Source organism: Leptodactylus fuscus, chromosome 9 (assembly GCF_031893055.1).
Source record: "Leptodactylus fuscus isolate aLepFus1 chromosome 9, aLepFus1.hap2, whole genome shotgun sequence".
NCBI lineage: Eukaryota > Metazoa > Chordata > Amphibia > Anura > Leptodactylidae > Leptodactylus > Leptodactylus fuscus.
In genome coordinates this window covers 39450568-39461157 of record NC_134273.1, presented here as the reverse complement: position 1 = coordinate 39461157, position 10590 = coordinate 39450568, and the positions used below count along the sequence as shown (strand labels likewise).

Sequence of the window (10590 nt, the reverse complement as noted above, 5' to 3'; positions counted from 1 at the left end):
ATGTACTAATTAGGCTCTACTGTCAGGTGGGTAGTCTCAAGGAGGAGCAAAAAAGGGGGGGTGATTCAGAACTCTCTGACCCTGTCCAATCAGACGTAGACGGTGTCAGAGCCTTTCCTACTTCTTTCTGACATCACCCACTTAACAGTAGAGCCTAATTATAGAATCAGGGAACAATGAGGACAAAGGAAACAAAAATCCAACACCATTGGTATCAGTAGCGCAGCACCTATTAAAGGATGCATAAAACTGGATTTGGTGGAGGTGAAGAAAGGTCCTTTTTAAAGGGGTTTATTCAGCTGTGGGACAATTTTTTTTTTTTAACATTAAAGTTTATTGAAGGTTTTTCAAAAAGTTTTTTACAATATGGGGAGGGAGGGCAGAGGGGAGGGGGAAGAAGGGAGGCCGGGGGAGAACCAGAAATTATAATTCGGACCAATGGGAAGGGGGAAGGGCAAGGGGAGTAAACATAAACTCTGACGCAGCAGAGTCAAAATGCAAAGAAGTATAAAACAGAAAAATATCAGGTAACAGTAGCAATAAACGCAATTGAATTGGGACATAAAACACAGAGACAAGGACATACGACAATCTCACAAGGGCACAGAGAGGAATAGGGTGCGGAAGTCAGCAGAATAGTAGAAATAGTCCCAGAGCAGCCAAGTCTGTCAGTGTATCCCTTCTTCAAGGCGAAGCTGAGGCATTAGATTTTCCATTGTGTGAAGGTGGAGAAACTCCTTCAGCCAAGAGAGAAGTGTGGGAGGGGTCTGAAACTTCCAAAGTCTGGGGATAACTGACCTAGCTGCAACCAGCATGAACCCCAAAAGCCTGCGAATGGGTTTCCTAAACTTGCGCGTGAATATGGAGAGGAGCGGGATCATCCTCTAGATCTACCCCTGTGACCTGGTGAATAACCCGCCTGATCCCAGCCCAGAAAGGGTGCAGAAGGGCACATCCCTACCAGATGTGGGCCATCGTGCCTTGATCAGAGAGACATCTCCAACACCTGTCGGACGTGGAGGGATAAATTGCATGAAGGAGAACTGGAATTCTATTCCATCTGGAGAGAATTTTATAATTGGTCTCCTGCGCTCTGCAAGAGATGGAGAATTTATGGTACGTGGTAAAGGCCGATGACCACACACCCGGCAGGAAGAAGACCCCCAGCCCCCTACAAAAGCAGGTAAAGGAACCCCGGGGTTGTCCAGTAGTACCTCATATAAGAGGGAGACAGTGTGAGCAGGGGGCAGTGATGAGAAGCAGAGGCGTTCGAGGGGAAGCAGAGGCCTATGAAGGTCATTAGAGAGTTTCAGAGAGGAGTAGAAATGGGAGAGTTGGGAAAAGTGCCAATACGAGGAGACTGAGTCGGGGCGTAGAGTCCGGGCCAGCAGATCCATGCAAGGGAGAAGAGGACGAAGTGACATGCCTAAAGCAGAGAATCGGATCGCCAACCAAGTGGCCCAAGAAGGGAGAATCAAGCGCGGCCGGGAAATCCGGGTTACCTGATATCGAGGTCAGCAGGCCGTCGTTTCTAAATAGTTTCCTCATTTCCCTGTACGAGCGACACACTCAGAGTGTCTGACGCATGACGAAAGGGAGCGGATAGACTCTGTCCTCCATCCAGAAATTTTTATGAAGCCAGGGAGGGTGGTAAGGGGGAAAGGACTCCAGGATCCTTCCAGGGCAACCCAAAGTTTAGAGCGGGCGGCATGATGCCAGTTGAGGATACGCATAGCAACCACAGCTAAGAAATACTTTGCACAGTCTGGGACTGCCAGTACTCTGCCCCGTTTCGACCAGGACAACGTCGCCCGAGCGGTGCGCAGCGACTTTGAACCCCAAATGAATTTATTGAAGGCCTGTCCTACTATGGAAATGAAGCGCGACAGGAGAATGCAAGGAACTGTCTGAAAAAGGTACAATAACCGAGGATATTCATTTTCAGCAGATTAAAACGTTCCAACCACGAGAGACCGTTAGCATCCCAGCACTGAAGATCCGCACGAAGGGTGCGCAAAATTGGTAGAAAGTTTAGTGAGTAAGTATCAGTCAAATTAGTGGGGAGTTGTACACTCAGGTATTTGATGGATCTACGAGACCAAAAGAATGGAAAGGAGGAGTGCAGGGTGCCAAGGACCGACGGGGAGACATCAAGAGCAGTGCTCTTAGACAGATTAAGTTTGTAATTAATATAAAAACTGTAAGTACTAATTTCCCGGAGAAGAGAGGGGAGTGAGGTGAGTGGCTGGTTGACGAAGAGGAGGACGTCGTCCACAAACGCATAAACCTTAAGGTGCATATCCCGAGCCCTCAAGCCCTTGATGTCGGGATTATTCCTTATAGCGACCAGAAGGTGTTCCATGACTAAGGCGTACAATAATGGAGAGAGGGGGCAGCCCTGTCGCGTACCGTTGTATATAGTGAAGGGGGAGGAGAGAGAGCCATTGACTCTGACCCGCGCCACGGGGGAGTTGTAGAGCGTGCAGATGCGAGTAAGCATAGCTGGGCCCCAGTCTACCTTGTCAAAGGCCTTCTCCGCGTCCACAGAGTGCAACAACATAAGGGTCTGCGATCTCTGAGAATGGTGGATTGCGGAGAAGGTCTTCAAGGTATTGCCACGAGCCTCCCTGTAGGGTTTGAAGCCCACCTGATCAGGGTGAACAAGGTCCCCCATGTGCGGGCTCAGTCGGTTGGCAATCGGTTTAGCGTACAACTTGGCATCCATATTGAGAAGCGAGATTGGCCTGTAACTGGAGCAGAGCATGTTGTCCTTACCCTCCTTAGGGAGAACCGTGATATGAGCTTGAAGAAACGACGGGGGGAATGCAACACCTGGGGAGATGGAGTTTTCAAATCAAATCAAACAAGCTTTATTGGCACGTCCGAATAGATATTTGGCATTGCCAAAGATAGTAAAGTGGGGGTGGGGGGAGTTGGGTTCGGGGTTGTGAGTGGGGGGGTTGATTTGGGGTACTGACTGGAAGAACAAACCAACAAACACACCACATGACACTACTGACAAAACAAAGATGGGCGTAAAGTCAAAAAAACACCCGCAGAGGGAACTAAAGGGAGCAGGAGCACGAGTCTCCAGTGTGGCCCCGCGCTGCAGGGCCAAGCTATGTGGGAACGAGGAAGGTGAGCTTCGAGTCGGGGTGCAACGTCTGAATGCAAATTAAAGTGATGGGAGGGACATAAACAAGAGCCACTTCGGCTCGGGCATAAAAAGAGAGTAGATAACAGAGAACAAAATAACATAGGGTACAGACCTACAACTGAAAGAAAATATTAAACATATTAAACAATGGGCATACATATGAAATAATCAGCATCAAGGCAAACATATGCATTATGGAATAGACTCACAAAGTCCAACCGAGGGAGACCCGCATAGGAGGAGCAGTCATGTCGGGGGCTCTATGGGACAATTTTGATACTACAGTATTGATGTATCCCCAGAATCTGCCGAGTTCTGACACCAGGACTCAGCACAAATCAGCAATTTCGGATAGTATTCAGTATCGGGACCTACACAGAGCACTCTGCTTGGGTTCTGCAGCTCAGCCCCATTTACTTGAATATCATCAGCTCAGAAAACAGGCTATGGCTCTTGTAGGCACCCTGGCCTCTTCAAACAGCTGATCAGGACAGGTCCCAGGTGTCCGACCCCCACCAATGATATGTTGATAAACTATGTTAAGCATGCTACATCAATATATAAGTCTCGGAAAACCCCTTTAACATTTTACTGTTTTATATACAATTTTATTCTACATTAAATGTGAGTAAGTTACATCAGGTTTACATAAGGTTTTGTAGCCATGACAGTTGCATCCTTAAATCCCTCCCACTGCAGACTTTTTCGGAGCTGGTTGTACTTTTCATTTATACCATCTTGAGGAATGTCCGTTATTTTGATCACTTTTTAGCCCAATTTATATGGGAGGCGAAACAGCAAAAAAAAAAATGGGCTGTTCAGCTCTTATAATTTTTTTTGGGAAAAAATAGTTTTATAAACTTATAGACTGTATGTTTTCAGACACAGGGATACCTAATATGTATTTAGTTTATTTAGCTACTTTTACTTGTGTTCTTAGGAAATGGGGGGTGATTTGAATTTTTAACTTAACTCCAATGCATTGTAAAGTTGCAAGGGTTCTATGGCAATCCACGAAATCAGGGAGGTTAATGTCACTCAGGTCCTGAACAGCTGCCAAATTTAAATACCTGACATGTGCCATCCATTGTGCACATGACTTGATTTGTTAGCCACACCCACCATGAACGTGATGTCAATACTGATGAAAGCAGCTGTAGTTGTCTAAACTTTATTGACTGCCAGAGCAGGCAGGAGAAAGTGGGGACTAGTGTTGATCACCAGACAAGCCAGAACCTGGTTCACACATACGATCACAACAGTGATTACAGGTAGGTAGTCAAACAGATTTCTTTTTTTTTTTTTTTACTTCTATTTAGTTTTAACTACAGACTCCCCTGTCTCCATCGGACAGTAGTCTGAGGGTTTTATGGACACTGACATTTGGCAGCATGGTAGATACTTGGGGAGATTGAAGAAGACAAGCAACATGTGCAAAAGATTGAATGCTTTATCATTAGCATCAGGAAGGGAAGACTACATGCGATTTTAAACAATGTATCTTGTTTTTGGTTGGTTTTTTTGTGTTTTTTTTTTTTTTTTTTTTTTTTTTTTTATGAAAACCGCATCATGTGAACACAGCCTTACTGGGAATGTTTTTATGTGCTACAGACATTCTCATTCAATATATATACAGATGCACATGTACTGTATATTCTTATTTATTATATATACAATATGAAGATACATATGTGTGTGTGTGTGTGTATATATATATATATATATATATATATATATATATACTGTACATATATGTGTGTGTGTTTAAATATTTACACATGTTTAAGTAAGTATACAAGGTGTGAATCAAAATCTGCTAGGAGGTTCAGTGGGCAGATGCTGGAAGAGACTGCCTGGAAAAGCAGCGACACTCCCACAACCAGACAGTTATGAATCAGGAAGTATTGCATGAGCCTGAAAATACGAGGATGGTAATAAGGTCCAAACACACATAAAGGTCCTCAGTTATAGCAAGCATTTTCCCCTTTTGTCTCATTTTCGTAACCCTGGAAAACCCTTTTAAGCGTTCCTGGGTTCAGAAGAATCGTATAAAGCCTTAGAGGTTTTGTATCATCACCTTCCTGATATCTAGGAGTCTCTGCAATGAGACAATCCCTGTAGTCATTGCTGAAGAAATTGACTATTATTTGGCAGCTATTTAGATGTTTAATACATCAGACAGACAGTTGCTTCTAGGCTACTCTCTACTTTGGCTCTTAAAGGGATTGTCCAGTGGAGAAAACATTTTGATAAAGGGCTCAGAACATGAAAAAAACAATAAAAGAAAAAGCCATAAACGAAGCAACACTCACTTCATCAACCCCTTGCCATTCCCATTCCTTGGTCCTTCGCTGGTCTCTACTTCTTGGTCCATCATGATATGAAGCAAATGACTGGATCAGAACCACAGTGGCAGGGGATCAGCGAGATGAGTATTGTGTCTTTCAGGTTTCTAACACATGAAGAAGCCCTTTATCAAAAATATTTCACGGACGGACACCCCCTTTTAGTAGGTTCTGATGGTACCACCAATTTAATTTTCATGTTGTCAATGAGATCTAAGTTATAAGTAAGTTCCAGTGTAGGAGCAGACTTGAGTCGGACGTGTATGATAAAATATTTGTGGCTTTGGAACCACATATCACTTATTTGAAGACATGGTGCTCCATCTGTACATCCTGATATGACCCAGAAAATCATACCTTATAATACATACACTTCACAGATGCAGAAAGTATGTCTCCAAAATGTTTGTTTGAAGAACAGTGATTTAGTGAAAAAAGCAAGACAATAAACAAAGCACATATGGCAACAAGAGGAAAGATGAAAGGAGAAAAGCGTGTCTGTGCCAAAGAATGACTCTGAACACCTCGTGTAACTGCAGCTACATGTTCTTATTTTTACTTTAACAAGAAGGCGAGATTTAATTTTGTGCCTATGAGTCACGGGGAGCCTACAAGGGATACATGGCCTACTGATTTAGGGTTCTTTTCGTGTTGCAAACATAGGTAGGCTATGTTGAAGTTTCATACTGCAGGGAGCTTTGCCTGTTCACTGCTGATCTATCAATCCTTGACAGTGTCTGGAGACTATAAAAGCACTTAGGTCAGACTCTACAAAATATGTTCGGGCCAAGCAAACTTTTGGAAAACACATTATTAAATTTAACATGTTATGTAATGTGATTCCGTTTATAAAGCCCAAAACGGGATAAGATCATTCCGTGTTAGTCATTCGATGGACTGGAAAGCCATGACCTTTTGTTACTTTAGAATGATCTTGTGCACAGTAGACAGGACATATTTCCCAGCTAGGTCAACACTAGACTGGTAACTGAGAAAACACTTCTTCAAGAAGCAACACTCCATTTGGAAGTTAATACATTTCATTGTCTTGGATTTATACCAATATTGCACAGAAAACTCCACTTCAAGAGTAATATTTGCTTACATCTTATATGTTTCAGACAAAAGTATCTCAGGATCGCTAAACTTTCCTTGCCAAGGTACTTGAATAGTCATCCAAGAGCACCTGACATAGGAGAGACTGAATGGCACATGTATTATGCTGCCAGAGCTTAAAGTAGTGTTGCAGTAATAACAACTGGATGGGATAACTGCTAACTCAATGAGGGGTTGACTGCTGGGACCCCCATGAAGCACAAGAAGACTGGTCCTGGCCATGTTTGTATGAAATGGTATTCGAGTGTGAACACGATGACAGCGTTCACTGTCTATGGGACAGACTGAAATGGTTTCAGCACTTTGCTGTCTTCAGCAATCCTATACACTATGAATGGAGCTTCATTTAAAGGGAGGTATGAAACCATTACTGTTGTTACTGGCAGTCAGGCCCCCTATACAATGAATGAGGTTAACTTGTTATTACCAGGATACCTTATTAAAACAAATCCATTACTAGGAATACATCTTAACTAAGATGTCTTAATGAGTCTTATGCAGATATCTATTTATCAAAGCCTTGTGTTCTCTGTGTTTTTCATACACCGTGTATGGTCCTATTGATTTATTTTTTTTTTTACCTGTTGTCTTTGGTTGGCCAATTTTGTATGCCAGAGAATTTATTTTTTTTTTTTTTTTTTTTTTTTTTTTTTATATAAATAATGCTATACTTAGCAATGTGTTGGACCTTAAAAACTAATAGCACCAGGGCTGTAGAGTCAGTACACCAAACCACCGACCACCTACTCCTCCATTTTTTCACAGACTGACTCAAACTCCTTAACAAAAGGCTGGCAGGCATAGTCAATTGTGAAAGGCATCTACATGCTGTCTGTTTTCTCAGATCCATTAGACTTTAATGGACATGCACTGTCTGCCAATAAGTATTTGGACACCTGTGGTAGAATAGAAAAATAACATTTATTCCTATACAATAGTTGGTAGAACCAGCAGATGCTTCCTTACGGATAGTATTGATGGACACAATACTCCCGGATGCCTGGTGACACTCCTGGTGTATATGAGCCATCGGTTGGGTGTGGTTTCTCTGACCAGCACTCATTGGTCTCCATCTCTCAGTTTCGGGGGTCTGCCGACTCAGGGCACATCTGACAATCACCATTCACCTTCCACTTCGTAATCGCATAGGCCACTGTGGATTTTGGGTAATTCAGTTCGCTTGCTATGTCCCTTGTGGTACCTAGCAATTACCCCTTTTTAGAAATCGGACAACTTTGCACATCGTGGCATCTTGCATGTGACTAATGCCAATGCTGTTTCCACACGATATTTAACGGCAGAAAGCGTGACACCGCAGATATCTTCATTTACATGGGTGTCCAAATACTTATTGGTAGATAGTGTAATTGATCTGCAACACAGACCAAAATATAACTCTGCTTTGTGGTCCGTGAAAAAAAACCAGACATATGCAAAGACCCATTTAAAAGCAGTAGGACCGTGTGCAGTCCATGAAAACCGGATGTCTGAATAAGACCCAATGCTGTAATTATAACAAATGCATCCGATTATACCAAATAAACAGTATGAAAAGATTGTTATTGTTGCAAGAGTAAATATTCACAAATTGATTTCTTTTGACCCTGCAGATCAATTTTTTATGTTAAGGGAAATGAAATGAAGGGTGACATCCATCTGTGCAGTTCGAGATCCCTGCCAAATAACTTCCATAGCGCAACTGGACATTCTGTGAACATCACCAAATTAGTATAAACTTCCATAATAAGAGCTCATGGATCTGTGCTGTAGAGATCCATAATACCTATATATAGTATCTATAGCCTACTATGACAGGCTAGCTAACTCCCAAATTTTCGAAAGATTCTTGACAAATTCGGCTTGTCCTAGGCAAACTTCAGCCAAAAAGGAGCCATTCCCATCTGCTTTGCATTTGGTTTTATGTATAATCCCGCAGATTTTGTTTTCTTAGTCAAAAAGAAAAAACAATCTCACACACAGAATAGAAATTGTATTTACTCCTTGAAGCATTGCTTTCAAGGGAGAATACAGTGCCTCAGTACATGGAGTCCTTTTTGTCTATAAAATGGTTGCACGGGGACACTTTGTACTGCACATTATGGTCCATTTGCTTGGTTTACCTTGTGCATGAGCACACATTCTGCATTTACTTCACTTACAGATAACATACTCCATAGCCCCCAGTTATGTATTTGTCTTCCCTAAAAATGTGCAAAAATCTCTGTATTTGTAAGAGATATTTGAGTACTACAAGAAATGAATGTCTCGTACATGAACGAGTTAAATAGCAAATTAGATGGATTTTTTTTCCTGTGAAATGTGATCACATACTGTACACCACACTGTCTGTCAGCCCTTTTCAAAATGGCAGTATTGAAGGATGAGGTATACGCTCTGCAAAAACGCTTATCCTCTACTTGGATAGTGGAAATAAAAACACTAAGAAATACTGAGGAGAGAAATAATTCCACAGTGGCTGAAGACCACACAATTGTATGACTTCTTGAGTTATCTGCCGTGGTTTGGGTTCCTTTGTATTCAGAGCCAGCATCATCTTGGCCAATATTTTTTTTTTCCAGAAAATGGAATTTTCTGTTTTCACCAGCAAGTTTATTGTAGATAGGAAAATATAGCTTTCTGTTAAGTCAGGAAATACTTTTGTTTAAGGACACTTTAACAGATAAGTTCTATGGCATTTAATCCGTCCACAATGACATGTTCTCATAATAACAGTATACAGATATTCGGGAAGAGCAGATTATCTTCGTTCACCACTGACCCACTCTTAATACAAGCTCAGAAGAACAAAAATGAGGTCATAAAGAACTGATGGCTCCTACAAATAATCTTAATTGTAATAAAGAGGTGTTTGAGTGCATTTTTTTTAATACAAAAGGAGGCCTAAAAATAACAAACAGTATATATTTACCTGTCTGTTTGTCCAGAGATCCAACAGAGAGTTGTCTCTATTTGGTCTCTAGTGATCCTGAGCCAGGGCCGGGCAATTGATTGAAACATAACTAAAACCGAACATTAACTAGGATAACCGACGTGAACAAAATCATTTTGGATTCATTCATGATTTTGTTTACGTCAATTATTTCAGTTTGGTTATTATTTGCAGTGTCGTTCAAACCAAACACATCCGAACCTGCTATTATTATTATAGCAGTGGGGTCTGAATGGAAGCCACAGGGAGGTGCGGAAACGTGAAAAACAGTGCATCTCACCTTTCCTGGACTCAAACAAACCTATAGAGGGCGCTCCCTTTAACATCATGCCGACCTTCTAATTACACCATGGAAGTCACATTTGCATATTCTTCCCATATTCCTTTGCACAGTGGAGTGCTCATGGTTTAATAAGACTCCACACACCTTAATGGTGGTTCTCTCCTTATGGAGTGACGATATCCCCTCAACCCTGTCTAAGCCTCTCACCTCTACCAGATCAGTCCTCTCTGTGCCAAGCTGATGAGATGCAAATACACCGCAACAGCTGTCCTTGGCTGAGAAGACTGTATCTGGTATAACCCAACATCATTGCAAACAAAGGCCTCTGAGAAGGTCGGCATGATGTTAAAGGGAGCGCCCTCTATAGGTTTGTTTGACTGAGACTCTGTCTTCCTAATTACATCATGGAAGATAGACTTGCACATTTTCAGTCAGCGCCCTCTATTGGTGTGCATACTTGTGGCACTGGCATCCTGAATACATCATGGAATTCAGATTTGCATATTCTTCCCATGTTCCTTTGCAGTGGAGCGCTCATGGCTTACCCTAGGTTCACACCTGCGTTCGGGTCTCCGTTCTGTGCTTTCTGTCTTCTACATGCAAGAAGACGAAAAGCACAGACCGGGTGCGGCGGTGAGCGTTTTTTGCTCTCCGCCGCGAAACCGTTTTTTTTAAAATCCGGACACAGAGTACTGCATGTCCGACTCTGTGTCCGTATTTAAAAAACCCGGTTTCACGG

The 10590-nt window shown here is 42.3% G+C and overlaps 1 protein-coding gene across 5 annotated transcripts in view; it reads left to right on the top strand.

Moving 5' to 3' along the window:
- The window catches only part of CENPP (centromere protein P), a 193562-nt gene that overhangs the window by 106902 nt on the left and 76070 nt on the right, over positions 1-10590 (top strand). The gene's annotated exons all lie outside the window — the stretch shown is intronic.